Here is a 6,854-nt window from a genome sequence, read left to right as displayed (position 1 = left end):
GACAGATTCTATGTCTTGGAAATAAAAACAATTTTCCTAAAAGTCACATCAGTGGATTTTAGAAATAATAAACTATCATGTACATGTAAAAAAAAATAAAATGCTCCATATTTCTTAAGCATATTGAAAGTCTCTAGATAATGGAAAAATTTTATCATCAAATTTTACTATAAAAATCATAGTTTTTTCTATTTTTAGTATTGAGGTTAGTGAATAAATATGGGATATGAATATATTTTTTACATTTCAGGCAAAGCAAACTATGAAATATACACAACAGGTGATATAAGGAGTTATATAAATTATTTGTCTAATCTTCGTAATTTTGTACTTCTAGAAAGCCTAGCATTCTAAGATAACTCATGTGGAAGTAAAATGATCAGTGCATGTCTATTTGAGAGAAAGGCATAGCCTATACTAGTAGCAATTACCTCATTAAAGTGCACATTCAAGCTTTCATTATCTCCATCTGATCTTGTCTCTTACTTAATAGAATTTTACTTCTATTATCTAAGCTAGATCATCAAGCATTCTGTACTGCATAGACTCTGTCTTTTGATGACTTTTGTATTACTTTGATCAGAGACTTGAAGACTATTACACGTTTGAAAACATCTTTATTAACACCTAAAGATTAGTCTGAAAGTGATCTGACTGCACCTGTCACAAATAAGCTTCCAAATAATTGCTGGATTTTTAATCATTTAATTAAAAACGTTATAAAGTAGTTTATGCCTTCTTTCTTATAGTTTCCATTTTTCTTTACAAGCGCATATACTTTCACTCAAATCCCAAACAATCAATTAAATTCCTCCTTTAAAATGTCCATGTACATGCTTAACATAAAACATTACATTTTAATCACAATGAGTTAGTCTCTGAGGTACAATTCTTTTATTGAAGATAGAACAGAAACTATTTTCCTAGGCATAACTAATTCTCTGTAGAGCTTATTTTTGCATGCTTTATTACAGTTGTCAAAGACTATGAGCCACCTGAATTGGATTGCTGTTGTTACCTAGCATGATATTACCTTAGGGGCTGTAATTAATTCAGATCTGTGTAAGCTATCCCCACAGTTGATTTAAAAAACTGTATAAACATATTGTTCTCCTTTTTAGTCATATGTCAAAATAAGAAAAAAATGCCTGTTTTTCACTTTGTGTGTGTGTGTGTATGTGTGTGTGTGTGTGTATATATATATATATATATAACTACATAGTGCAGAAAATAAAACCTACTATAAATTTTTATTAATATACTATAAAACCAAGTGAAATGACATTTTGAACACAATATATGCCCTATATCTTGATACTTACATTATCTATACTCTTAAAAATGATTACTTCAAAAGTCTCACAATATTTAAAATGTTTATAAAATTAATTTATGGATGAACTAGAACATTCTTTTGTGTGCTACATATAGCATAAAATCATACTTCCAGTTTTATTCTTGCCAAAATTTCCAGGTCTCTAAAATGTATAAGGATATATTTCTCAAGTTGAGAAATCTATGGGACAATAAAAACATTATTCAGACACATACACATTTTGTTAAAAGAAACTATGCGATATATAAAAAAAACCACCTCTAAATATACTAAATTCTTAGGAATGCTACCTTTAGTACTTAAATATGACATAAGTAAATTAAAATTGCTTAGAATACATCAGTGATATGTGTGATAGAATTAGTGGTTTTTTTCCCCCCAAGTAGAAATTAAGCTCTATAAAATGACTTTTATCTTTAGATTTTTACAGTATAACATTAAAGGAAAAAAATATAGCAAGCTGTAAACTTTCATAATTGAAAAATGATATTGAGAAAAGTTTACACTGAATTTTTTTTTGCCTGACCGTTTTGGCTCAGTGGATAGAGCGACGGCCTGTGGACTCAAGGGTCGCAGGTTCAATTCCGGTCAAGGGCATGTATCTTGGTTGCGGGCACATCCCCAGTGGGGAGTGTGCAGAAAGCAGCTGATCAATGTTTCTCTCTCATCGATGTTTCTAATTCTCTATCCCTCTCATGTTCTCTCTGTAAAAAATCAATAAAATATTTTTTTAAAAGTTTACACTGAATTTTTAAACTATTACCTTTCCGAAACACCACTGGTTGCTCTTGCCATGACGCACTCACCAAGAATCAGCAGTTCCAGAAGCTGTAGGAAGGCAACCTTGTGCATGGCTCTGACCTTAAATTGCAATGCCTTTTTGAATGGGTACATGGAAAGCTTCAGCTCGACACTCAATACCAACCATGAGCCTATACTGGTGGGTTACTCCAAGGACCTTGTGATGGAAGGTTATGATGCAGAAGCTGGTGAACCTTGCCAAATCCAGGGATGTGGAGGCCACCTGGGAGCTCATGTTCAATGATGAAAAGATGAACTTCACCGAAAATCGGGCAGTGCTTCATGTGGCCCTGCGGAGTGGGTCAAACACATACATTCTGGTGGATGGCAAGGATGAGATGCCAGAGGTCAACCGGGTCATGCAGAAGATGAAGTTTTGCTGCCAATACATTGGAGGTGGTAACTGGGAGGGATACTCAGGTAAGCCCATCACAGATGACAACATCGTCATCATTGGCTCTGATAGGGGACCCCTTATGGTTACTGACGCCCTCAAGCTGTACTCTTGGAGAAGGTCCCAGGGTCTTGTCTGTCTCAATCATTGATGGGACTCACATTGCCAAAACCCTGGCCACCATGAACTCTGAGTCCTCCCTATTCATCATCACTTCCAAGACCTTTACCACCAGGAGACCATCAGGAAGGCAGAGAAGGGGAAGGAGTGGCTTCTCCTTTGGCCAAGGATCCCTCTGCTGTTGCAAAGCACTTTGTTGCCCCGTCTACCAACACAACCAAAGTGAAAGAGTTTGGAGTTGACCCTCAAAACATGTTCGAGTTCTGGGATTGGGTAGGAGGATGCTGCTAGCTGTGGTCAGCCATTGGACTCTCCATTGCCCTGCATGTAGAATTTGACAACTTTAAGCAGCTGCTCTTGGCAGCTCACTGGACGAACCAGCACTTCTGTATGACACCCCTAGAGAACAACACCCCCATCCTGCTAGCTTTGCTGGGTATCTGGTACTTCAACGGCCTTTGGTGTGAGACGCATGCCATACTGCCCTATAACCAGTGCCTGCATTGCTTTGCTGTCTACTTCCAGCAGAGTGACATGGAGTCCAATGGGAAGTGCATCACCAAACCTTTCATGGTTTGGATTATCTGGCAGGCCCCATTGTGTGGGGGGACCAGGGACCAATGGCCAGCATGCCTCTACTAAACCATCTACCAAGGCACCAACATGATATCCTGTGACTTCCTCATCCTAGTCTAGACCCAGCAACCAATAAGGAAGAGTCTGCATCACAAGATTCTCCTGGGCAACTTGGCACAGATTGAGGCCCTGATGAGGGGGACATCGACAGAGGAGGCTCAGAAGGAGCTTCAGGCTCCAGGAAAGAGTTCAGAATACTTGGAGAAGCTGCTATAGCATCAGGTCTTTTAAGGAATTCATCCAACTAGCTCTGTTGTGTTCACCAAGCTCACACCGTTCATTTTTGGAGCCTTGATTTTCACGTATGAACACAAGATCTTCGTTCAGGGCATCATCTGGGACATCAAAAGCTTTGACCAATGGGGAGTGGAGCCGAGAAAGAATCTGGCTAATAAAATTGAGCCTGAACTTGATGGCAGCAACCCAGTGATCACTCATGAGTCTCCCACCAATGGGCTGTTCAATTTCACCGAGCTGGAGCATGACACTAGAAGCCAATAAACTCATGCTGGGTTGCAGTCCTGTTGTGACTTCTGTTTGTCCCTCCTCACCAGAGTCTGCACTACATGGTCCTGCCCAGAGCACCCTCTGGTCACTGACTTACACCACAAGCTCTTTGAGGATGTTGGTCTGGAACTGTCACCCCCAGCCTCCCCATGTCCATGCTCTTCCATTTTACAATTAGCTGACGGGTGTGCATTCCTATATTAATTAAGAGGAAAACACTAAACCACAGAGTTTAATTTAATTCACTCATTGGATACGATCCCTTAGGAATAGATTACAGAAAAAGAACTGTAATTTTATATTACAAAAATCAAAAGATGCAGTTTTCATAAGACAAGAGCTGATTTTAAGATTAAAAACATGCCGTCTATTGCCCATAAGACATTTGTCACATTTTGGATAAGCTTGAAAAAAATAGCACTTGGAATTGTTTTACTTGTTTTGTGTTGCTATAACTAAATACTAGAGTGGATAGCGTAAACAACAGAAATTTATTTTTTTACAGCTGTGAAGGGTGGGAAGTATGAGATCAAAGGACCTATTAAACATTTGAATATTTTATATACCTCTAATGAATATATTTTGATTTCAACCAATATTTCCCAACTCTATGCTACCATATTTTAAGTGATTTTGTAGCAGGAATCCTGTATCAAATTGGAAGAGGTAAACTGTTGAATATTTATTGAACATACAATGACTTACAGGCAGATTTAATTTGTGCCTTCAAACCTACCCTAGACATTTAAATAGGGGCTTATAGTTAGCTACTGGCTAAGTTGGATAATATTTGTGAAAAAAATCTGGTCCATTGTTTGACAGATAGTGGAAACGGAAAAATTAGAAGGATTTTACTCATTTTACTCTTCATATTATAGTTGAGAATATTCACATTCTAGATTGTGTAAAAGGTTGTAGTGAGTATTACTGCACTTAGAAGTATTATCTGAGATATCATTATCAGGCTTGTTGTTGGGAAAGACACCACGTAGAATAGTGAATTCTACCCAGATCTGGATTCAATTTCTTAGTCTGTATATATTACATCTTGAGACCTCCGATGAGTTATTTAATACTTTGGAACCTCAGGTTCTAAATCTATAAATAATATTACTTTTTAATATCATAGTTGAAAATAAATATATAAATCTATGTAAATTTTTCAGCACAATGAATGAATAACGTAAAAGGAGTAATATATATTTATTATTAGTAGTATTTCAACTATTCCTCATCCAGTCTTCTGTCATTTGGGTTGTATCATAGTAATTCTCAAACTCTCTGCTGTGAAGGACATTTAAAAAATGTATCTACTACTTTTGTAATGTATAAGAAAAGTGTCACTGAAATATACTATGCATGTTTTCAAACACTGACTTTCACTTTGTGTACTTACCCTGCAGTGGACCTTTAGCTAGCAGCTTGCAGATACACAAGGCTTTACATGCCATATCCCAAGTAGCAAGCATTATATTATCTTATCATGTATACGCTGTAAATCTTAGATTATTATTTTTAGCTAAAGTTAAAAATAAAATCATTTATCCTTGATGCTAATTTCATTTAATTTGTTTTAGAACACAAGCAAACCTATGATCTATTTTTTTTTGAATCCTTCCTATTGGACTTCATATTGTTTCCAATATCCTGTACAATTATTGTTGGGTAAAATGTGACTTAACTATTATCACATAAATTATTTTACTTATTTATATTACAAATACTTTAATCACTTTCACACTTCTGGGTTATTAAACACGGCTTCTTTTGTGCTGGAAAATTTCATTAAGTAACTCCAAACTATTGCACAAGTACTAACAGAATAATTCTGGTCCATTTTGCAAATATGAATCTTTGAAAATATCTGGTAAGAGAGAATCTTTAACTATTGAATGAATAATTGCTGGCATTACTAATGGAGTATTTTTTGGATGGACTTTGGGTCCCACATTCTTAGAATATTAATACTTGAAAATGATATTGAACAATAAATGCTATTTCATATTCTAACCTAGCTTTCCTAGATTTTCTGTGTCATTTATTACTGCAAATAGTCATTCTTACTTTACTTATCTAAGCACTTATGAACATAATGTTTATATCAGCATTAGAGATTTGGTGAGATTTTTATATTGCTTATGTCAACATAATTATATATAGAACTTCATTTCATTATGATTTCAGTATAAAAAATTGAGTTTGTAATAGAAAGTATACTGCAATACTTTAATTAAAATATTTGAATTGTGTTTCAAAGTACATATATTTAAGTTTCAAGCAAAAGAACACAATATCTTTTCTCTGAATAACTTTGTGTTATTTTCCATTATTTGCCCTAAAAAACAATTTGAATGATAGCTACAGTAGAAGAATAATGAAGTAAACCCTACAACTTCTTACTTTGCCATTAGTTCCATTAAAACATTATCATTGTATGATATAATTATGTACATGTATATTTTGTAAATATTCTCACAGATAATATAACTTGTTCCAGATTATTCTGTGATCACATGTGGTAACTAATCAACAATCTCTAAGGTTAGGCTTCTTAGGTCTCTACTAGAGTCTGGGATATTTCCCAGGGCTCCTTCAACTTTAGAGTTTTAAACTCAAATCTTTGTTTTTTCCTTAAAGAAAGATTACTGAAATCTTTCTCAGCTTGTTAGTCAACCAGTTTATTTTCTGCTTGCTTGTTTGTTTGTTTGTTTATTTATTTTTGCTTTAGATCTGGGTATCTCAACCAGAGCATTGATAGTTGAAGATTTGGCAAATACCTTGAGAAAATATTGCACATAGAACTTTAGGCCTACTTGATTTTCACCTCAAGTTTCAACCTCAAGGCAACCCAAACTCCAGTTATGTTTGTGAAAATAAAATAATACTAGATTGCCAAATATATGGATATATATATGAATATAGTTGATCTCTTATATTTGGGTTCTGGCTTCATAGACAATATCAATAGGAAATGGTATGTCTTAAAAATGGTGATCACATCACTTGAGTCTGTGCTGGAGTTGAAATAATCGCCTCAGGCAGTAAAGGTTACATCTCCCA

At 35.3% G+C, this 6,854-nt stretch overlaps 1 pseudogene; it reads left to right on the top strand.

The window, feature by feature from the left end:
- The first annotated feature begins 2,129 nt into the window (after positions 1-2,129).
- On the top strand, positions 2,130-3,790 carry LOC102770909 (annotated as a pseudogene).
- The last annotated feature ends 3,064 nt before the right edge of the window (positions 3,791-6,854 follow it).

This window comes from Myotis davidii, unplaced genomic scaffold (genome assembly GCF_000327345.1).
Source record: "Myotis davidii unplaced genomic scaffold, ASM32734v1 scaffold647, whole genome shotgun sequence".
NCBI lineage: Eukaryota > Metazoa > Chordata > Mammalia > Chiroptera > Vespertilionidae > Myotis > Myotis davidii.
Note: the sequence above shows the minus strand (reverse complement) of the source record. Positions and strands in the feature narration are given on the sequence as shown.